The sequence below is a fragment of the Malaclemys terrapin genome, chromosome 2 (assembly GCF_027887155.1).
Source record: "Malaclemys terrapin pileata isolate rMalTer1 chromosome 2, rMalTer1.hap1, whole genome shotgun sequence".
Lineage (NCBI taxonomy): Eukaryota > Metazoa > Chordata > Testudines > Emydidae > Malaclemys > Malaclemys terrapin.
Window position 1 is genome coordinate 97510978 of NC_071506.1, and position 25357 is coordinate 97536334.

Genomic DNA, 25357 nt, shown 5'->3' on the forward strand with positions numbered 1-25357 from the left:
ACTTCAGGTACTCTAACCATGCCTTCACCTTGGCTAGAACCCACTCATTTCAAATCCCAGATAGAAAGGATAGTGCAAGAATCTTGTACAACCTCACTTCTGCCAGTGGATTTGGCTGTATAACTCCATTTATTAACTTGACAAAAGCAGCACAAAAGTTGCCAAAAGGATACTTTGTATTCGTATATTGACACACTATATGCCTAATTCCTGTGAATGTGGCTCACATTCAGCAATGATAATAGTAAATGCAAATGTACACACAGAATACGAGAAGAATGACTATAAATGGAAGACATTTTTATCTATTGACAGCCAAGACTGATTACTCATACAACTGCAGAGGAAGGCTACTATGACCTGTGTAACAAAAGGCTATAATTCAAACAAATCAAAACACACATTTAGAGTACTTGAAGAAGCTCTACATGGTGATAACAGACTAATGGCATTACCTATGAAATCTGAAGCATATTGGGAAGCAGTAAAATTCTACTTGTAATGTCAAAAATATGTACCTATTAAAAGCACTGGAATTAATGCTCCTACATATCTCAGAATTTGCATTTGGACATCTAGTAACCTACAAACATGTCTTACACTTTGCCATTAGTGCATAATTTATGTTTATCTAATGCGTGTGCATAGCATCAGAAGAATAGAGCTCTTATTTCTGGTCATATACCAAGGAAGTTTTACCATTGATTTCTATGGGGGAGAAGATAAGGACCTACAGCTTGATTCAAGAAAGCACTTAAGCACATACTAATATTTAGCAATGTGCTTGGGGTTTAAAAATAGGGTGAAATGTTTTCCTGAATATGGATTCTTTTCTGAACCGAGACTATGCAGGTATTATTGTGGGCTGTAAATCTTTGCTAGTATTTCATCTAACCTTTCTCACAAGATCTATATCAAAATTCTCCTCTTAATTCCATCAGTGTCAAACAAGATTAACTATTCTGAAGTCACAGTTAATTTGGATTGATACTGGTGGAACTGAGATAAGAATTTGTCTTCTGAATGGACCCTTCCATAGACTAATGGCTGAGCTTTCTCCTTATTTGCAGATTGTGCACAACTTTTTTGTACCATGATAAAGTTACCTCCAAATTTTGACATTTTGATCCAAATCTCTCAAATTCATCATTATTATGCAGATTTCACAGTCATGTAAATTTAACAATCACTGGCTTGTGCAGGTCCAAAGTGATAAAGATGTATATCAGATCTCTCAATAAAGTAGTTAAAAGTAGAAATTTTGAAGTTATTTAAAAGTTAACACTGAAGAAAACTGATATATAATTTGACTTTTCCTGGTTCAGTAAGTAGCTCAAAACTGCACTTCAAAAGTTTGACTTTTAACTATTTTATTGGGAGATCTGATATACATCTTTATTACTGTAGACTTAAACATGTGTGACTGAGAGTAGAACTTGGCCAGTTACATTTTCTTCTGGATTCTTTCCAGGATATTAGGGAATTTTTTAAAGTCATTTTGCTCTGTTTTATTTTATCTCAGTTATTAATTCTCCATTGATTTAAAATTAAGCCATCCCCAGACTTAAGTTTTTTCCCCCTCAGATATGTATAGAAAAGAATGCGTGCTTACCAGACTAGTTTTCTCAGTCGCTCAAAGCTCTAGTTTTTAATATTTATTTAAATTATGGGGATAATCAGCAATAAATGTAGTATTTAATTTACTAAACATAATTTGTCTATTGAGGAGAAAAACAACTGTACAATTAGCTAATCAACAGGCAAAAATTAAAATGTTTCTGTAAAAATGACTATTGTTCCTATAATGTTAAAGTCTTACATGCAACAACAGCAGCATATTAGGAAAAGGCAGTGACTCCAGAAATCACAAGTAAAGAGCTGCTACTACATTTCCACAAATTACACTTCATATAGCTGGTCTGCATTTTATTTTTTCACCTAAGTTATTGTTATACAGGGAGCTATGAGGCCTATTTACATTTGTGCTTTTTCAACTGATCACTTCATAAATATAAGGCCATCAGTATTCAACTATCTGTAGGTCAAGTAAATTATTACCAGACTCATTTTGTATATAGACTTCAAATCTATGTGTAGGAATTATATATGTATAGAAAAGGATAGTTAACAATTGGACAATTTACAAGGATTGCCAGGACACTCCATCACTGGACATTTTCTAAATAAAAAAAATCTCTCCCTGCCTCACCCATCCCAAAAAGAAAGATGATCTAGTTGAAACAGGAATTAAATCTGTGTTATACAGAACATCAGACTAGATTATTACAGTGGTCCCTTATGACCTTATAATCTGTATTGAAAAAAAATATATGACAGGCAACATTTCCAAACTTGGGCACATAAAGCTAGGCATCTCAATTAATATTTAGCCACCTAGAGAGATTTTCAAAGGCACAAATGACAGGTGCCTAACTCCCATTGGCTTTCAATCAAAGTTAGAACTGACTTGAAAAAGCCCTAAAGAAGAGCTCTGTGTAGTTCAAAAGTTTCTCTCTTTCACCAACAAAAGTTGGTCCAATAAAAGATATTACCTCTCACCTACCTCATCTCTCTATGATACCTAACTTGCATTTTTGCCTTTGAATATGTCCCCCTAAAAGCTGACCTGATTTTCAAGAGAGGCTGAGCACCTGTATCTCTCACTGGCTTCAATGAGAGCTGTAGAAATCAGGCCACCTACTTATTTATTCAAGTATGCATTTAGGTGCCCATATTTGGGGGGGGGGAAATGGCCTTTATCAATAAATTATCTGGGTAACAGAAGTTAGAGATGGAAGAGCTCCATTAGACAACATAACCCATCCTTGTCAAAGCAGGAAAAAGACAGTTGTCTCTGTTCCTAGGCTGGCTTTAACACACCTTTGCACCTGGCTCAACTTCAGGTATTTCTACACTGCAGCTGGGCATTTCCCCGAGTTCCCCAGCTCTGGTAGAAAGACTCACAGAGCTCTGTTCAAGCTAGCACACTAAAAACAACAGGATAGCTGGGGTAGAACAGGCATTGGCTTGAGCTAGATGTCTGTCACCCAGCGCTGGGAAGCACAGTCCCCGCTTTTATGTAAATATGCTTTGAGAGTAGCCTCAGGAGTTCTCCAAGTTATGCTGGCTCATAATAACTCCTACAGGGTTATTATACTGTCTGAGAATAGCTGGAGCACAGCACAGCCCTGGTCATGCTACCTTCCTCCCCTTTATATAATCTCAGTTGTTGTTATGTTTTGTTGTGTTTTGTTTGGGGGGTGGGGGTGGTATTTGCACAGAACCATTCCAGAAGCTCTACATTGCCTGGGGACCTCCAAAACATTTTGAAGGATAGCCCATCTGTGGTCAATGCCATACAATTGGCATTGCTCATTGGTAGTTTATATAGGCTAATCCAAGGAACTATAATGCAAACAGAAAACTTAAATCTGACCTACTTTTATTCTGGGAGTATATTCATGTTTTTTTCAGATCTCTGGTGAATTAAGCTCAATGGGAAATAAGTCTCATAGGAAGCATGCAAGCAAATTGTTTCTCTCTGCTGTGACCTTTTCATATCCATGCACACCAGTCATACCTGGTTACACCTAAAGGCAAAATTCACTTGTTCATTGTTTTCCACGTGTATACACATCACAGCTGTGTTTGGCTACAGGTGTGTTACACAAATTACTTTGGACCCAATCATTTTCACCAATAAAAAAGAACAATGTTGTAATTTATTTTAAATTTCTCAACTCTCCAAGAGATTAATGTAATCTAGTTTAATAACATCTACCTAGATTAATTAGATTTCAATTAGGTTTTGAATAGAATAGAGATAATGAGATAGACTGCCACTGTAGAGAACAGAACAGTGCAGCCAATAACATTGCCCTAGAGAGATGAAAAGAGCACACAAAATAAAGAGCAGCACTGGTTCTTGATAGGAACATTCTATGCTTCTGTAATTGTAATATCTTTTACCATAAACACTGTACAGTATTATGCCTTTGACACTCAGGCCAACTTGTCCCCTCTGGAGGGGAAAAGGAAGATACACACAGGTTAAAAAACATTCTCCCGAACAGGGAAGCATCATATACTCCATCCTATTACCTTATCAAATTCTTGTGAATTTCCAGCCTGAGTGTATATTCAGTGAAGGAATATGTTTTATATAAGGAACAAGGGAAATTTACTGAAAAGCTGCAAAAAAGCACCTTCATCTGCATCCTGAAGGCACAACTTATAGCACAAGGTTCATAAACACAGCAATCAGCTCATATGTCATAGGTACTTAATACATTATTCTTTGCATTGTGTAAGGTAGCAGATAGTGTCAGCAGGAGCATGAATACTAGTCATAAAACTGTAGATGAGTGGGTAATGGGAATGGATTTCTAAAATCCAGTAGAGGAAACAACCTACTGTGCCAGATATAGCAATTTCCTGCAATATCCTGCACCAACCTTATTGAATTAACTTTAAGTATCTTAGGAGTTCATTGTATTAAAAATGCAAGTGTTAATACAGTATTGTGGAATTATATGCAACATATCTTGGGTGGAGACATGACTAACATAAACCCTGGGGAAGTGTCAAATGACTCTTTTAAAAGAATGGGCCAGACAAGAAGGAATGTTTGGGATAAAGAATGTTGAATGGGTCTTCTAGAAAACACTTCGGATGAGAAGAATGCAAAGTTCCACCTCCAAACCCAACTTTCTGAAGTTACACAATGAGGAGAAACCCCTTGTCTATGACTTGTTATTACCTATTCTCCAGAACAAAGATCCAGCCTGTATAAATTAATGACTCTTAGATTCATAGATGCACTTGTTCTGAGAAAAAGATTATATGAACTTGTAACCACAAAAATCCTTTTGTGGGATTTCAAGGACTGTTTACTTGCCAGCTTTCTTGATGGAGTTGGGGTCATCACTGGTAAGCATATTAGCATTTAGGCAGGTTTTTCTATTGTTTGTTGTAATATATTTTCTATGTAATGCCTTCACCTTAAAATGAACATGGCTTTCGTAGCAAAAGCTTTGTGGTAACTGATACCTATGGTCAATTACATTGTTTATAGCCTCTTAGAAAAAGCAAAACAGTATAGGCAAGGAACTGTGCAGCCGGGAAAAATCCTGGTCATGGGGGAGAAAACTCCAGACAAGAGAGGTGGCAGCTGGGGAGCCATCAGCCTAAGAGTGGATGCCCTTGCTGGACCATGGAGTGAGACTATAGGTGCAGCTGCCCTGAATTGTGACACATATAACAACAGAGATCAGTGAAGAGTATGCAAGAAGATATGGATACTTGACCTGGGCATAAATGTGCACACAGAAACTGCTGCTATATTCTAGGTCTAACATTGCTGTCCCATTAGTTTGCCTGTATTTGAACAGCAGGAACAATGTGACATCTTGGAAGGAAAAAAATGTGTCTGAGAGATGTACAACTTAATTTTTCACATCTCAGAACTCTGGATAGTACAGACAAGGTTCAAACAAACACCCAAAACTTTTGGATACTTAAACTGAATCCTGAATCATTTTTGAAGCACCAGTTAATTGGACATCTGAGTTCACAGGCTCCTGAGTTATTTCCAAATTGGAGCACATACATCTATGTTTAAATTCCCTGTCTTTGAATTTATCTTTTTCAAGTTCTGTTTAAGGAATGCGGCTGACCTGGCAGGTTCTGTCTGCTTGATGTTAGTAAGCTCTAATTCTGAATAGCCATTAAAATTCTACTTGCTGTACAATCACTCACCTCACTGCCACAGGCTCACTAGAGAATGAATGTGGAGGGAATCTATGTCTGAACAACTACATTTCAACAACAGCCCAGCTGGAATTCAGGGCTCCACTGATATCAGCAAGCTGTGGGGCTCCACATGCTCTTTCTTCAGTGGGAATATAAAACAACCTAGACACATGCAAATAAATGCAACTGAAACAAATGCTACAAAACAACAACATTGTGCCCATATGGTACTTATCCAAGTATTTCACATGAATTAACTAATCCTAAAATCATCCTCCAAAGTAGGCATCACTATTCCATTGTTCAGATATTGAAATTTGGTCACAGATTTTCCAAAGAGCTCAGCTCCTATATAGGCAGGTTGTTTAAAAATCTAGTCCCCAGGGACTATCCCACGGTCATAATAAGAGAATTTAACCCCATTTCTAGTCCTGTTCTCAGCCCACCTCACTCTCTAGTAAATACAAATATTTGCACCATATAATAAATCCACTTGACCACCCTTACTGATTATCCAAGGGATTATCTAGAAATGTGAGAAACCAGAGACCTATGTTGCTTTGCAGAGGTCAAAGGCAGGAGAAGTAGTATATGCTGAGTTAGTAAAGGGAAGTGAAAATGTAGAAATTACACAAGCTGACTTTTGCCAAGAAACCAAAGTGGCCATTTGCAAGAAGGTGAGCAAAAGTTAGTGTTGGAGCCTTGTGCCAAATGGAGAGGAAAGAGACTGCAGAGGCTCCAGATAGAGCAACTGAATAAAAATCAGTGTTGATTGCTCCCTTAAAGCAAATTACAATAAAAAACCTTCCTTGTTCCATTTTCACACATAAATAAGTAGAAAATGGGGGGAAATATGGGAAAACCAGATGGTTCATATTGTTTCAAGACACAGGATTTGGCATCAGTGGAGTGCATATTGCTATCATGCCCCTGAGAAAAGTGCTGAAGTGTGGTAAAACTATTAAATGATTCTGGCCCTGCATGCAGAGGTAGACTCTCCTCACAGATCTATAGAGAAGAATGTGAAGTCATTATCTGGCAAGGTCAGCCCTAGATTCAAGAACATCCATCAAAACACACAGAATTGGCCATGTGGAATCTTAGCCTAAAGAAACAAAGGAAACAGCAATGGAAAAGTCCAAATTTTCAAAATAACTTATTAAATCAATCTGAAAACCCATATCTGGGTTGGAAATATCTGTACCCTTGGAATTCTGGTTGATGATGATTCTGAGCCTCAGAAAATCACAGGCTAAGCTCCTGAAACTGGACAAATTATCCTGAGTACATCAGGAAAGGAGTTATAAGATCCCAAAATGTAAAAACTAGAAAACAGGCCAATAAAGGTGTTGTTATTGCTACAGATCTGTTTAACTGTTTCACTTTTCTCTTTCTTTGTACAGTTGAATGTATGGCTCACTGAAGGATTAATCAGTTCTCAGAAATTGTTAGGGAATAATTTCTTATCCACACAATCACTGGCCAGCCAATGAATTTGTTCCATAAGAGCTAGTGCACTGGGCACTCTGCTCCATTGACCTTGGCATGTCTCCTGAGACCCAAAACACCCACACACCTATGTGGTGGCAATACAGAGCAACGGAGGGCAAGCCCAATTCCAAAGTGCACAAACATTATAAGATCTTTTTTGATATGGCAGAACCTCTTTCCCTAAAAAGAGTTTGTTATTTATCTTAAACAAAATTCAAGTTCCTTGAGAAATGTCCACAGTTCTTTGAGTTGGGTTTCACAATATAAAATAATAAAACAAGAGTACATGTTCATAGCAATCTCTCAGGGAGTGGAATTTAGCCATGCTAGAGCTGTTTGGAAAAAATTAAAACCATCTTTTTTTGTCAGAATTTGCCAAATCATTATTACTGAATTGTTCATAGTTCAGATTGCAAGGCCTGAAGAGACCATTGTGATCATCTAGTCTGACCTCCCGTATAGCACAGACGATAGAACTCCCCCCCCCAAAAAAATTCTAGAGCATATCTTTTAGAAAAACATCCAATCTTGATTTAAAAATTGTCAATGATAGAGACTCCACCATGACTCTTGGTCAATTATTCCAATGGTTAATTACTCTCGTTGTTAAAAAAATATGACTTGTTATATAGGACCATGTCGATCTGACAAAACTCCATTGGAAACCGGCCTGATTTCCTAGCAACTTGTCCTGCCCAACTCCTCGGTGGCCCACCTGGCAGGCTGACAGAGAGCCAGGAGCCTGAAAGCCTTGGCTCCCAGGTTTGTGGCTTGTCAGCTGCCCAGGCTCCTGAGGACCCCTGCTCCTGGGCAGCCTGCCAAGTGAACTGTCTCCCAGTCAGAGCTTCCAGGGCTTCCAAGGTCCAGGGATGCCAGAACGGGAGAGGGGGCACAGTGCCATGGCCCCATCACTTTTTAAAGTAGGAGGGCTATTCCCTTCCACTTTTTACTGGCCATGAGTGTGAGCAAGTGGGGAGGGGCAAGGAAGAGTGAGTGGGGGCAGATCTTGGGAGGAAGAGGCGGTATGGGAGCAGAGACCTCAGGGGAAGGGGTGATGTGGGGGCTGGGGCTTCAGGGGAAAGGGGTAGTGGGGCCATGGTTCAGACGCTGGTGGCCTTCCTACTTTAGGAGGCTTTCACCGCTCCAGCCAAAGTCCCTAGCTCAAACACAGCTTTGGAGGTGGGTTACCCTGTAGGCAGGGCTCCCAATAGAGCTGGGGAGGAGAATGTTAAGTCCATTTTGGGGATATTTTTGAAATCTGGGGGTTTGTTCCAAATCAGTACAAAACCAACATTTTGAAATCCTCCATGAATGGGAATTATCATTCTCTGCCCAGCACTACGTACAAGGCTGCCCACTTTGTCATGTCTTTTGAAAATCAGATATAAGTATTACAGATCTATCATTCTGAGCTGGCACTTTACTGAGGCAGCCACGAAACTCAAATCCAGATTCTGATACCCTCCTGAACTTGGGCTGCATCCAAGGTTTTGCTTTGTACCCAAATTTAAATAGATTGTCTGGTATATGTCTTTTGCAGCATATCACAGTTATGAAATAGTGTTTGAGTGAAAAGTGACCTAGTCTAGATCAATTGCTCAGTGAAACAATTGTTTTTAAATTCATAATGTCAAGAATAGAGAATATCTTATCCTGGTAATGGAGCTTAACTAAGCTCTCTTAAGAGGTAGTTGACTATGGTCAGAAGATGTCACTTTCAGTTTTATTTCCCCATCTAAGCAAATGGTCTCCTGGTTTCCAAGCATTTTCTCCCTTTATTACTGACTTTAAATTAGAGGGCTGCTCTGTCATTACCACATTGCTTAAAAAAGAATCTACCTATTGTCAGAATCAAAGATTGCACATAGATTGCATACGAGAGAGATGCATGAAAATAGTTGTTTTACTATAAGTATTTGTTCAATTATGCAGAACTTTCTGAAAGGTTATCTAGCGATAGTCCAATGACAATAATTGTCTAACCAGATTAGTTTCCAAGTTCCTGTGTTTGATTCTGGAATATGCATTAAGAACTACAGTGGTTTCATTCATTCAGATACAGTATGTATGGTACCACAAAGATGCTTATAATTCATTTGACAGCAGGCTCTTTGGAAAACATTTTTATACATGAAGGTTACTCTGTCCAAATGGGTAACAGATGAGTCACTTCAAAAATAATGATTTATTAATTAAAACTATAAGAAAGTAAACAAACATCACTAAAGTTATATTAGGTACAAATACCTATTGGGTGCTTTGAGGACATTTAGTTGTGTAATATGTTGCTCACAGTTTAGTTGCCTTGTCTCTGATCATGACCCAAGGAGTATGCACATGACCACAAGTGAATTATTTGTAAAAAATTCTTACATGAACAATACTAATGTTTGCTTGTTCATTAATATTTGAGGCAGAAATGTGTATGTGAAACTCCAAAGGTAAAAAAATATCACCATATCCACCAAATGAAGTAGAAACAATAAATTAATATGCAAAGAATTTGCAGTGAGCTGCTTTTAAAAATTCAATAAACAGTTCCTCACTATAAAAATGGTAATGGTTCAGAAACTAATAGAATAAAAAAACTATAGATGACACATTTTATTGAATTAATTAAGTAAAGCTTTATAGGATCAAATGGTCACACCAGAATTAAAGAAATTAGTTTCTGAAGAGTCATAAAATGGTTTTGATTTCTTGCTTAATTCAGCAAACTACTGGGAACTCGGTATGTTGAAAACCTCATCTGCATCCATGTTCTGTACAGTGGGAGATTTGTTTGCATAAGTAGGAGTTTATGCAATAATGAGGGAAGGTCTATTAGAAAGATTCCAAATATACATTCATGTCCCTGAACAATGACATCTGAGGAGCATGCTGTGGAAAGGCACGTATAGGGCCAGATTCTCCATTGAGTTATGGTCCCTTTGCAGTTAGGTGGCACAAAGGGGCCATAATCTGACCACAAATTCTTAGCAGAGAATTCACCCCAGCATAACGGAACTCTCTACTAGGGGTAACTGCACCAGATCTGGATCTATGCCTCTTACCTTACCTGGCATAAGGTACAGGTTGAGAGTGGGGAGGAGTTTAGCAGTGTGTACTTGAATATTTTGCTGAAGAGGAATGGAATTACTCATGTTCTTAAAATTAAGCATGTGCTTAATTACTTTGCTCAATCAGTATCTAACTGATTAGCCTGAGAAATACATTTTTCTGCTCTTATTTAGTTTAAACAAGAACTATCAAACTCTAAATGTTCTGAAAAAAAATAAATGTCTCCCATTTTGTGTTCATTTGTTAGTGCCATAAAATGTTTCCATATACTCATAGCTTCAAGCAATTGTCCTTTAATTACCATCAGTACTTGAAACCATCTACAGCCAACAGAAATAACCACAGTTACAGCTCTTTCTCATCATTAAACATAGAACTGTGTTTTATATTTCTGTTGAGAGCACTGATCTTTGTTGTGTAGCCAGGTCTAGTGGTTTCCAAGACCAACAAATAGTTATCGGACATGAAGAAAAACCAACAGTGCTATCATAGACAACCTTTAAACTGCAGACGTGCCTATCACTCCAGACTGAAGTCCAAGTTGCTTGTTGTAGCGTCAATTAAAAAAGGGGTTTACAACATTGTTTTATATTTGAACTGCCAATGTTTTCATAGAAATTGGTATTTATTATTAAGTTGGAGCACCATGGTGAAATCATTCTTGCTAATAATGGGAGAGGCATGGTTTTGAGGAAAAGGGGGAGATGGTGCCTCCATTGAAACAGTGTGTGAAAAATCACTCGAATGATTCATAACCACTCTCCATCAACTCGCTATACGCACTCTATCATACACAATTCACATGTCTCAAAATGTCTTAGATATTTAATATGTCAGGCACATATTGGCTATGTATTTTAATCCTGTATTCAATACAGCTGTAGGCAACAAGATTTTTTTTTTAAAATACCCTTATAAAAAATCTCAGCTACTGCTCTTTGTCAAAGGCCATGTTTCCCAGTGTACTGTGGCTGCTTTACACAGTACTAGGAGTATCAAATGGTGCTAATACTAGTTTAACCAGTTAAAGAAGGCTCAGTCCAGTGTAAGAAGGAAACTCGGTTAGCATAAAGCCAAAAAAGGAGCCCTTCTGCTACTCCCCCTCCCTGCTGCCAATGGAGCAGGAGAAAAAGAGGTATGTGCTGACCCCCTCATCTGTGTTTTTGACTGATGTGGACATTGCAAATGGCATAAAACAGAGCGGACTGGCAGCTTCTCTGACACAGATTGGGGGATCGGTCTTGTGCAGAACACCTATAGGATCAGAGAATTACAAAGATGAGCTTTAAGGCAGTTTTGCACCTCACTCATTGACTTGTGTCTATGCAGTTCAGCCACAACCTGGGATATTATGACAAGAAATGCTCTGTATAACCCAATTTAAATCTTAGTTTGAAATGTTAAGTATTGACTTATTTTATTTTTAAGCCACATCTACTAAGATGCACAAGTCTTATATCAGGGATTCTGCAAAAGGAATTCTCTACTTTAGCCTATAGTCAAGGAGACAATAAAAGGAGAACTTATTCCTCCTGCACAATCTACTGTGTGAAGAATATAAGCTAGCTGTCTGGCAGAATTATTTTAAGCTTTGAGGCTTTAAAACTATTAATAACTCATGACATTTTTAATTTCCCCAAAAGTTTTAGGAGCTCTCTTAGCTCCCAGAAATTGATGTTCATAATGCCGAAGTTTTATTGTATTGCTTGGTAACCAGCTTTACTTTTATTTTGTTAAACAATGTTGTGCCTAATATACTTCCCACTGAAGCTAGTGGAATGATTCCTATTGATGTTAAGGAGACTTGGATTGGGCATAAAGTTTGCAATCTGTAATAGCCTAATTACTACTTTACTTTTCTTTCAAGACAAAGATACAGGTGTTGTTTGTTTGTTTTTTTTTAAATATACTTTTCTTCCATACTACTCTGAATTTTATAATACATTCCAACATATGGAAGCAAGCTAAAAAAAATAAATGTATATGACATTTACTAACTTGTTTAAACTAAAGGCCAAAAGATGCCATTAGAGGGATTCATCCCAGGAAAGGGAAGGCATTGATACCACAGCTCCTCCCCTCCACTGAGCAGGACAACATGAAACTCTGGTCAGAGCTCCACTGGAGCACTGCAAATACTGACCAAGGGTTGCACTGAATCAAAGCATATCCCAGGACACCAATCCATACCCCACACCATGCTGGCCCCACCAACTCTGTAAACTACACCTGCTGACTCAGGTGCAGTGGGATTACAGGCAATTAGTGGGTAGAATGAAAGGAACCCATTCTTTTCCTTATGTATTGATGTATTCTTTCATACTCTCAAGTCAATTCTATCAATAAATAGATCCAGAAGGGCATCTCCTCTGGCTGGGTTTTCTGCTTTGCAGATCATAAAGCTGTTGTCTATATAATTTAGACACCTCTGAATAATCCTCAAAATTAGTATATATGGCCATTACCCAACAGATGCCTGGGTAGTTGAATTCTTCTATAGCATCCTGAAATATTTAGAACTTTGGAAGCTGGCTTTTACTCTACCCCAACCCTGGGAGCCTAGGGTACAACCCCCAGTGCAATTTCTCATTTTCTGTATATGTACCCACAAAGAATTTCACCACCACACACTTCATTGCCAAATTTTAATCTCAGTAGCATGAACTTTCCACCTCTTTTTCTCTTTCTTGCCCCTTTATACAAATTTCACACATACATAGTGACATTCCAATTATGAGAATGTCCCACCAGCTTTCAGTTGGGTCCACAAGGTCATAAGCTCCATCATTTAGCAGCACTTCTAGTTAATGATATTTCTCATACTCCAGGCATCTGTGCATAATCACTCCAAGAAAATGAATCCTAGTGTACTAATCTTCAGCTTCAAATTGTATAACTCAATTTCAATCTATCGTGTAATTCAGAAGAACATAACAGATTGAGTTAAGCAACAGCTTTCCCCTTCCTGCCTAATGTAAAATCCTAACAGCAAGCCTTGCTACTTTTGGAATCATGAGACTGCTCCCCTATCTGCATAAGTGAATATTCAGCTGTTTAAGTCACAAGTCAGTCACTTGTTTCAAAGACATCAACTCAATTCTCAGCAAACCCCAAATCGATCATTGGTAGATCCTTTAGTTTGTCTCTGGCATTAGTCTTGATTTCTTACAAAGCCTAGCAAATATCCTAGTTCTTTGTCAAAACAGAAAAGCTAGAACTTTGCAAATAACCTGGTGACAGAAGCAAAACTCCATGCTAGGAGACACAAGAACACTTTGGTACCAACAGTGATAGTTAAACAAAAAGATTCAAGTAGCTCCCTTACTATTTTTTTTCCAGTTGTGGTTTTATTTATTTGAAGTTTTTGAAAAAGTCAAGGAAACAAGTTCCCCTTAGAAAAAGGATGCAAAGTACAAAACTGATTTTGTTTCCCTCGTGTACACATTATATTTCCTGACCTAGCATGAGCTTCTGCACTGCAGGTATCAGGTTAGATCAGTCATGCTAGGACACATCTCCTCAGATGTGAGAGGATGCAACAAAGGCTGACAGATTTAAGCTGATGTACTGTGATGGAGCATATGAGGTGAAAAAAATATGTACAACTGTTTTGTAAGATTGCATTCTAAACAATCTTTCTTAGATAAAGAAAGAGGTGCTCTACTTTGTGTGAATAGAAGGGACAGACATTAGGGAAACGGAGTTCTTGTTAGTATGGCAGTTGCTAGATGGTCATATGGTGAAAGATAGGGATTCAGTGATCTGGGTCTGTGACAGGACTATTGCATGATCTTGACCTTAATCTCTGTACCTCATTTCCCACTTGGTAACATTTGCTTTGTTTTATGTATGTATACTGTAAACTCTTCAGGGCAGGGACTGTTTCTTACCAGATGTTTGTACAGTGCTTATCAAAAAGGGGTCCCTGATCTCAGGTGGGGTTTCTAGGTGCTGGTGTAGTACAAATATAGCAATACATATTTAGCATTCACTGATAACACCACCCCTCTTCATTACCTTGACCTTTTTGAGATTAAAATATAATCTATCATACATATTTAAGAATATTAAAAAGATTGTTTGACAATCCAATACAGTGTTAGTAAGAAAAAAAAAAGGGCCATAAAGAGTACTTACAAAGAACAAAGTAATTGTAAAAATAGGAATGATCCTGTGATTATAGCAGACACCTCTGCAGGACATGCCAGAACATTATTCTTGATGTTGTTCATATCATTTAATGTTGAAATTCTTACATGTAAGTTGACTTCAAGCTCTCCACCCTTTTAATGAGTCATTAATAATGCCATCAGATTTTTACTGCCACAATCTAGTAAATTAGAGTGCTAAGTGGATAGCATAAATTTTTATGAGCACTGTTTATATTGTTTATGTGTATTAGCTTCCAATAAAATGAAAGAGTAATTCCAAAATATATTGTAAGGAACCGCGTAAGGGGTTAACATGGTACAGTAGATTTCAGACACAATGGTACAGGCAGCGAGACAATATGAAAGAACTGGGTGTACGGAGGGAGTTTTCTTTAGTTTTTCATGTATGCAGAATGTTATTCCCACTTCCTCCTACTCTTCCATACAGTTGATGGATCCTGCATCCTTACAGGTGGGACAAGTGGGCCAATCCTAGAGCCATAACTTCTTGTCCTGGGAGTCAGAGAACACCACCAGATGGAAGCATGTAACTCCTGTCACTCTGAATGTAGTAGTTCAGGTAATGTTAACATAGCATCTTTGTTTATTAATAGAATGCTCTTTCATTTTTCATTCTGTGCTGAGGAAGTTTAAAGACAACCTTGAGTTCTGTGGTGACTGTGTCCTTGTATATCCTTTAATGCTTCTGAGAGTGCTTTTTACTAGTGCCGGTGCTAGCACACTGCGGGTCCTAAACAGGAATAATTTTGGAGACCCTCCCCACAACACATAATAAAAAGCAAATAGGGGAATCCCTTGAGCTATTCAGTGTCCTCAGCAATTGTTTAGTCTGCTTCTGCCTAGCGCTGGCTCTGCTTTTCACAACCTCTTTCTGAGCATTCGCAGCTCAGTCCTCTGGTTCAATCCTCATATAAGCAGCTCCCCCTTTGGATTTGGTTACTAGAACCAGGAGGAATCAATTTAAAACACTTGATAACCCAGATAGTTCTCTTAAACATTGGAGATGTCCTTCTAGCCTAATGATAGCTCCACCTCTCACTAAAATACTGAATTATGAGTTTGTTGCCATTTCTTTTTCCTTTGTAGATACATAAAGCCTAGATTTAAGATGTATGCATGTCTGCAGCTATTACTTTTCCTCACAGCCTCACCCACATATTCTGCATCCCTCTTCTACCTTGTTTAGCTTTTATTTACCTGAGCCTCTTTCCTTTCCGCATTTGAGCCTATCTCCTTCTCTGACTCTCCCTACAAAGACTTGGTCCATTCAAATATAATATCCTATCTGACATATACATGAATGATAAAGTCTGCAAAGGTATGTCTACACTGCCTTGTAAACCTGGGTGTATGGGACTTGGGCTTGTGGACTCGGTGTTTCCAAGCCCATGCTTGGGCATCCACACAGCATTGTAAACCTGAGTTTACAACAGCTGGGTCTGGATCTCAAAACCATGCTAATGCTACCATACTGCACTACATAGACCTTCTGACTTGGGTCTGAAGCTTGAGCTGTGTCCATACTTCAAAATGAAATGATTTTGACCTGAGCCGCAGTGAGACTTGGGCTCTGACCCCACCCCTTTAGCAGGGTCGTCGGAGGCAGGCCCAGAGTGCTTGTTGATCAGAGTCACAAATTTGTGTGTGGACAGATTGGGAGCTTGGGCTCAAACCTCAGTCAGAGGTCAGGCTTAGGGTATAGTGTTGACATACCCTAATAGACCCCTCTTGCCTTCTGTGGAATGTTCTATCAAAGAGCCTATCATATTGAGGGTTATTCAAAACATTCCTACATTCCATGGACTTACAAAGGGGTAAAGAATGGATGGTGTAGACAGGGAGGCAGCAGAATTACTTGGTTCTTTCCTAGAACTAGTGAACAAGAACAAATGTTTGTTTCATCCCCAGTGGTTCTGCTCTGGGGAAGAAATCCTCTTAATGACTATGCAAGATACCTACTAATAACTGTCATGATAGCCATGCTTAACTAACTTACTGCCGGAAACCCCTGTGTAATCCTGAAAGGGTCATCTAATTTTCTTTAAAACATAAAAGCTCGTTGTTCAAAAACTGAGCTAAATATGTTATAAAGCATGGCTGTTCCGCATTTGGCAGCAGGCATCACAACTGACATTAATCTCCCCATTCCCCTTCCAAATGGGAACTGGTATCCAAAATCAAAGGGTATGATAATGCACTATTTGGAAAATATAACTAGTGCTAGAGTTCAAGTGACATACAGATCTTCTCCTTTGTTGATGAAAACCTGACAGTAGCCTCCTTATAGGACAATAACACTAGGTGCTGGCCTATACTTAATATGCTGTGTTGCTGCACTGCTTCAGTGAAGATGCTCCTTGCAGTGAGAGAAGGGCTTCCTGTCAACATTGCAGTGTCTACAGCCGGAGTTAAGTCAGTATAATTGAGTCGCTCAGGGATTTGGATTTTCCGCCCCCATGAGCAACATAGTTATACTAACATAAGTGGCTAGGCTAGACCAAACCTCTGATAAGTCACCACTGCTGCAACCATGAGGAATTATTAAATGTTCCAGGAGGGTGAAAGGACTTGAAGTTCGCCTTTATTTTAACACATACTTTTCCCATAGAGTACAGTGTATATGCCTGTCCCTGACTTCCTACAATCTTAGAGCTAGATATCTCTTGGGTTCACAGTGAAACAATCATTTATATGCAGAAGTAAATCCATTTTAAAAAGACATTTTAATTTAGGTGTTTCCAAAGTGCTCAGACAATTGCAATTTGCATTTGCAGTTTTTGCTCTTTAAGCACCACTCATGAGGTCCATTCACCTCTAGGGGAACCTCCTCCTTGCAACTCTGGGGATCAACTCTTTCCCAATCCAACAACACCCCCTTCCAGTGCTTAATTTGCACCAGGACTGAGCCCTGGCACTTCTAGACTTGGCCGTTCATAGCCCCGGTACCTCTGGGCTTGCTGCATCAGTTAAGAATATTAAAAAATTGCTTCAGCCCTGCCATCTAATCGCTTGAGCCCCACCACCTCTTCCATTACAAATTCAGTACCATCCCCTTCCATATCTTGCTGCACACCCTGCCATCTCTCTCCTGCTCTCTGTGACTCAGGATGCTCTGTCTTCATGGCTTGGCCCTCCAGCCAGGTCACTATAGTCCTCTTCCGGGGATCTATCGAAGTTCTCTGCAGCATCCCAGGCACTCCTTAAATCCAATGTCCTGGCTAACTCAGTCCCTCTGTGACTGGGACAAATGTTCTCAGTCTTCAAGATCATTGCCTGATTATGCCACTCATTCAGCGGTTGGTAGGAGAACCCTCGCCTGACCTCTACTCTGGATTCCAGTCCAGGGGTCCTATTTCCAGCTGCCAAGATCTGCACTAAGCCAAACCTTCCTGCCTCTCCCCTGGACTACTTCTTACATTGCCTTTCTCAGTTTCTCCACCCTAGCTAAACCCCGCCTCCTGGGATCTGCCAGACAAATCCTTCCTCTTTGGTCCCAAGACCCTTTCTCACCCTTATCCCAGAAAGAGGGATTGTAGGCCTCCTCCCTAAAGCCCTTTTTCTGTTACCATCTCCCTGGTTTTATAGAACCCATTCCTGTTCCTCCAGAGGTGAGCTTCCCTTAATTAGGGCACTCCTCTCTGCGTAAATAGCACCCAACTTGCAGCCTAATAGGTTAATTGTCCCATCTGACCTATGTAATAACTTTAAGGTGAATGTGAGGAACGCACCACATCACAGCACCATATGCAGGGACTCAACAAAAGATGTCTTGAGAAACTTACCAAAAAATATTTACTTTTTTTAAAGTAGGCCACAGGCATTAGCAATATTAGTATATTAGAGTGTCAACAGAGGCCACACACACAGAGGCAAAGAGACTGCTTAATTTCCACAGTGCCATAGCTGCAATTTTTTTATTCTTTATTTTCTTTGGAATACTTTGAATCACATACTCTAGCACTTTAAAATGTTGTGTTTTATCTCAGAGTTTTCCTAATGATCACATTTCTGTCTGGGGATTTGGTTCCTTGTTAGCCTTTAGTCCTAAAATACCCCATTGAGCACTGTTGCTTTCTAATTATTTTAAGCATATCAATTAAAGTTTCTCCTTCATGTTTACATCAGAGATTTCTATGCAAGAATGGTATAAACTGTGACAGAAAGTCTACAACTCTGTTCCAAGAATGAGTGGCAAAAGTCACTAAAGAGATGACCAAAGGAGAAAGCTTTCTTCCTATTCATATTTTCAAACTTATCTTTATACCATGAGGGCTAGAAACTTAAATTTAAAAAAAGCTGAGGCTTTTCAACTCATCACATGATTCCAGGAGCTGGGGTCCTAGACACAGGCCAATAGCATCTATCACTTAATCGAGCCCTGGTACCAGAAGTATTGTTAAGCTCCTTCACAATTAATGACACTTTCTTGTTTATAATTAAATATATTACTGATTAAATTCTGGAAAGATGATGGGACCTATAATAGATATATTAAACTCATGCAAAATTTATTGTCGAGACTCATGAGCTAATAATATTGTAAACTTTTATAGATCTTCTGTAAATATAATGCTCTCACATAGTCTATGGTTAAATTTCTATATAATGAGCTTATAACCATATTCCATAACAAACATCAGAGGCATTAAAAAGATAGTACAGAGAAGACCCTTAGTACTTGCCTGATAAAAATGATCATAGATCTCCATAATTGTCTAGACACTTCAGTTTCTAGTAGTGTTAGTACAGTGTTTTGAACCATTACGATAGAATACTGTAGTATTTTCAGTAACAAGGATTATTTTTATGTGATGCTTAGTTATGAAAATGTTACCATTTGACAAAAATCAAGCTCATTAATATACTATACTTTACATTTCGATATCTAATAAAACTTTTACAATGGGAAGGAAAACAAAGGTTTTGACTGTATAGCTATGGACAGATTTCATGCCACTTTATAAGAACATTTTAATAATTCTTAATATTTAACAAATAATTTTATCTAACAATTTCATCAGCAGATATACACCACGAAGTCCCATTTCAGCCTAAAATTTATCACAACAGTAACTTAATCCTTTTCTCCACTGCAGCTACTGAATTCCACACTCTGGCATCCCTTTCAAATCTTAATTCAATGAGAGCTTATTTAAATTGCAAATTATCTCCTTTTGCTATAGGATCTCACCTCTTGGTCCTGTTTAAGCTCCAATTCACAACTTTATAGGAAAAAATAAAAATATTCTTCATTTGCCTACTCAATTTTAGCAGCAGAATTCTTCTTTGATGTCTGTTTTATGCCTCACTTAACACCTATATATTTCATATGAAAATCATTACCTGCCTACTGCTCATTCTAAGTTGCTTTGCTTTACTTTTATTTGGTTGCCTTGGTGTAGGAGAAAGCACATTTGGTGACACGTTAGCAATCCTCTGCCCATCCCCTGTTTGCCCCTCTTCTACTCCTTAAGGCCAACTTTTATAGAACCTTATCACTGTGCAAGAGATATTGAAATTAAAATAAGAATGATCTGTTTCTCCCAAGCCATCAGTAAAAATCAATGCAAAGTATTACAGTGTGAAACTTCAAGATTATATTCAGTTCTAAGAAGAGCTGGCTGGGAAATGGATTCTTTCCCCCCTTGGAAAGTGTTGACTTTTTGTCAAAGAACTGAAAACTAAAAAGGTTTCAGATTTTTTTCCTGAAAGACAAGTACTAGACATGCCCTGCACCCTGAAGATCTTACTATTTGGTCTTGCTCTAATTGTAAGTTTCTACTGAAAAAAAATTTTTTTTTTTTTTGCCCCCAAAAATCAGATTCTGGTGAATGAAAACATTTTGGGAATTAATGTACAACTTGCCAAATTGTTTTGGTAAATTACATAAAAACAAACAATGTTTTATTTCAACACTTTTTAAACAAAAAAATCCAGTGTTTCTACTCAAAATGACTTTGTTTCAAAATTTATGTTGAGTTTATTTTTTTTTTTAAAAAGAGTTAAAAATGCTCAAAACCAACCCAAAAAAATTTTTTTTTGGTGTGCTAGCATATAAAAAAAATCAGTTATCCACACAGCTCTACTTGCAGTCTAAATCAACAATACAAACACAAGGTGGGGAAAAAGCTATAAGCAGAGCAAACAATGTGATGGCAGCAAATGGCATGATAGCAGGGTCGCCCGGGGGGGGGGGGGGGGGGGGGGCAAGTGAGGCAATTTGCCCCAGGCCCCACAGGGGCCCCGCGAGCCCTGGCCCGGCAGCGGTCCTGGTCTTTGGCGGCATTTCAGCAGCGGGGAGCCCTTCAGTGCTGCCAAAGACGCGGAGCGACTGAAGTGCCCTCTGCCGCCGAAATGCCACCGAATACTCGGACTACTGCCAGGTTAGTACAAGAGCTGCAGCTCCCCCGCTTTGCACCAGGCCCCCTGAATCCTCTGGGTGGCCCTGCATGATAGTTCAAAACCTCAGGGGAGTTTTAGTTAGGAGGGGATCAGTTAAATGGAAAGAAAAGGGAAGGGGCATACTGAAAGGAAGAGAGTGAGAGGAAGAGGGGCAGCTGAGGTGAAGAAACTGGGGGAGCGGGGGAGGGATGGTGCCACTTAGCAAAGGGCATAGAAAGTCCAATCAGAACTGTGAAGAGTTCTCTAAAGGTCCCTGGTTTTGGCTGCCTCGGCATCTGCTCCTACTGACTTGAGTATCTGGTTCCTCTCTGCAATTTCTTCCCCAAGGCCACATGGTGAGGAGGAGTGGGAGGCACCATGTTGTCCCTAGTTTCCTCAGAGTAGGGGTGTCTACCCTCCACAGTTCTGGGTAGAGAGGGATCCTGGGGAAAGAGGTGGCCCCAGCTGGGCCACATTTTACATCCCCTCTCCACCCCCCCATACTGTAGTCCCTGCTTTGTCTGCTCCTGCACTCATTATTAAAAATCCTGTTCATTAACTGCTTTCCACTGGCTTCTGTGCTTTGGGTGCTTTTCTGTCCCCACACCCATTCTCAAGCCCCCATATCACTTGATTCTAAAGCTCTGTAAGTCTAGGACTGGTTCTGAGAATCCGAGGTGTCCTCAGACCTTCAGTGCATCCAATACTGAAATGCATCCCAAATGTGGGTGTAACATGGCAACTATTTAAGACCACATAGGAACATTACAACAAAAGGGGAACACTCACTGCCAATGCCACCTAGTGGTCACATAGGGGGTATGTCAGCCTGTCTTCTTCCACAGGGATTCTCTCTCTTACCACCACCCCACCCTGCGATGCCTCAAGCTTCCAATCAACATTTTCAGGTCCACCCCTTTCAGGCTACATATAAAGAGTCCAATAATGGGGAAGTTTGGGGGATTAATCAGGGATGCAGGGCTTTCCCCTTGGGTCAGAGTCTCATGGTCCCGACCCTTGTACCTTCAGGCTCTTCCCCTAACTATGTTTCCCACTGAGGGATAGACTTTCACAGTTGTGCCTCATTAGAGACAACTCTTCACCAGGCTCCAATCTTGGGCCCAATAGTAGGCAACTAAGTCTTGCACCCTGGAGTGCTATGCAGCTGCCTCCCTGGATCACTTCCTATCAGTCCCCCTTCTTTCCACCAGCTAAAGTAAAGAATTAAAGTGTCTAACCTTCAGAGAGGCATAGGCTTGATAAGGTCACCATCACCAAGTCTCAAGCAGCAAGAGCTCCTGTGGTGCTCCTTTCCAGGAGCTCAGAATTTAGGTCAGCTTCTGTCTACCTGCCACTGAGGTGCTCTGCTCCCCTTTTTAAGCTCCTTCCCCAACCTGTGCATTGTTTGAAGGTGTAGTGAGGCAGGTAGTCAGGGCCCAGAGTAGTTCTTTAACCCCTTCCTTTCCAGTGTGGAGTTTGTACAGCCCATCAAAGTCAGGAAGTGGAGAATACCATGACCAACTGGAATTATGGGGAGAAATCAGGATGACAGAATGTGATTATTTGTGTTGGTATTTGCTCAGGCTAACACCTATCTCTCTCTCTCTCTCTCTCGTGTCAACACTTAGCCAGACAGTCATCCGTAGTCATCATTCACCATATGGTCCATTCCTGCACAACCGCGAAGGCTTGGTGGCCTGAGAGTCCAATGCTGGAACAGACTAGATGCATCCATGTAATAGGGGGTCTGCCTCTGGGCCACCTCCACTCCTCGGTGGAATTTTATCCTGGATGTTACAAGCCACCAAGAGAATGACATTAGCTGGAACGTCTGGTGGCATCCTTGCGACATGTCTGAAAAGCGTAAGGCGCCACCTGCAGACGATGGCCCCAGTAGTCTATAGACCCAAATGACCATAAACATCTGCATTACAGACGAAGTCATTCCACTTTGTGCCCAATATACAACATTGGACGCTTTCCACATAAAATGTCAGCTTTGTCCAGTCTGCGCGGTGTAGTTTCTCAGCTGTACAACAGTATGGGAAGGATACAGCTCAAATAAATCCTGAATTTGGTTGTCATACTAAGATGACGTTGATTCCATATGTGTTGTAAATGGCCCATGGCAGATGATGTGATGCCAATCCACTAGAGAACCTCCATGTGAGAATTGGAGGAGCTGGTAAGTAAAGAACGCAGATACCATTGAAAGTTTCCAGCTTTTGCTTTTGTTGCTCAAAGAGATCATTGTCACTGGTGGAACTAGTCCTAGATTTTGAAGTTTTGTCTTTGACCATGAAACATGGAGACTAATCTTTGCAGACTCCTCCTCCATATGCTGGAGTGCCTCACGAAACTTGTTGGGGCTCTGTACTAAAAGAACTATGTCATCAATCTCAATGCCTATGGACCTGCCAGAATGCTGTATTATGAAATTCATTGCCAGACAAAAGAGTGCAGGGGCCAGAATGCAACCCTGCCTACCACCAGATACTGATTTAAAAGGGACTCACAGCCAGTTCCCAAGACAAACACGAGCAGTGGGTTCCATTATGCAGCTCTCTAATCAACTCCAGCAGAATGGTAGGGACATCTATGCCCTTTAAGGTCTTCTATAACGTGACACGGTCTACTGAATCAAATGCAGCCTTAAGATCAACATACGCTACATGCAGGGGCTTCCTGAACTCACGATGCATCTCCAACAACAAGTGAAGGGTCAAAATGGCATCTAATGTGGACCTGTTACTCGTAAAGCCTGACCATTGGGGACAATGCTTCTGGTGAAGCAAAGGCTCCAGGCATGCCAGCAAAACATGCATAAACACCTATACTACAACAAAAATATGCTATGGGAATTTTAATAAACCCAAGTATATATTCTGATGGGAATATAACCTACTGAGTGATCAACACATTTCCCCCTGTACTAAGCTATTTCCCTACATGTAACCCCTATGAAGGTACTGACCAGGCCCACCTCCTGTTTTGCTTAAGAGATTTGATGAGATCACAGCTTGAGGTGATATATTTCCACAGGATTTTAATATTATTGTAGCTGTATTCCCACCGTACTTACTGCCCCATTACTTTAGGCACTGTACAAATACATAGTAGGAGACAGTCACCATCCCAAAGAGCTTACTATCTAAAAAAACAAGACAAAGGATATGGGGCAGAGGCTCTTCACTGGACACATGGGCTGGATTTTCTGAAAATTGAAGGGGGGTAGGAGGTGGGTGGACGTTTTCTGTAGTTCTCTGTTCCTCTTCCATGGGAATTCCATCTGCAACCTTAGAATACAATCAATTTCCTTTCTAATTGCTCCCAAATCCTGCAAGCATCATTCAGCAAACTTTTGGTGTTGGACGAATTCAAGCTGGTTCTTCAGGTTTAATGGCAGAACAAAATATATTTGACCAACTTTGTAGCTCACCAAACTACTCTACTCAGCAATATGTAGAAGGGCATAAATCCACACCGTGTAGAGGTCAAAGCATAGAGGTTTATTACACACAGCGCTGGCGGAGTGTCACCTGGCTTATTAGGCTCAGAGACACCGTCAATCAATTGATTACTGACCCTGCCAGCAGGTAGGGGATCTTGGGGGACAACTACTGCACTGGTGGGGTGCAAAATAAACTTTATTAAGAAAATGTAAAAACAGGGAAAATTCAATAGTGAGGGGTATGGAGTTTGTTAGGGTAGACAATTGGGGAGGGGTTTCTTTTAGTAAATAGGATGGGGGTTTCAATAGTGGGGTACAATACAGTTGGTAACCAATTAACACTGAAGTATAAATGTAACAGGTAGCTAACAGTTTCTATGTAAAGGGTGTGTCACAGCAGCATATAACCAACTAACAGTTATGGGTAAAATGTGTTAAATAACCAACAACTCTAGATAAAAATATGTCACAGTGGTGTAAATGTAAAATGTGAGGTGTGTTAGAAAGGAAAAGGGTAACCAATGGAGGTTTATGCTAGACTTTAGCAATACAATTGAGGTTTGGCAGCAGTAAGAGCGGGGTGAGCACGTGGGGGAAGGGATTAAAAGAGAGAGAGAGAGAGAGAAAGGCAGTGGTAGAGGAATGAGGTTGGGGGATGGGGAAAGAGGAGCATGTGGTGGAGCGGAGATCAAAGGCAGAGGTGCTGCGGAGGGAGATTTAAACTCAGGGAGACAGAGAGCAGACAGGCTGCAAGTTTAAACAGCAGAGAGACTGCAACAAGTGACTGGGGAGCTCGGGGGGCAAGCTCGGGGGGGGGGATAGCAGGAAGACAGACTTAACCACAATTATACAGAACACAGCAAAATCTTATCTATGATCTAACTTAACCAAGACTACACAAATTAGCAAGTAACAGAAGACAATGCAACAATTTTTTAAACCTAACTTAACCACAGCTATGCAAAATTAAATTACAAATTATCTGGACTAAGAACCTGATTCTAAGAGATGCACCTTACACTCCCTGCCACTTCTTTGATTGGGAGGGGGA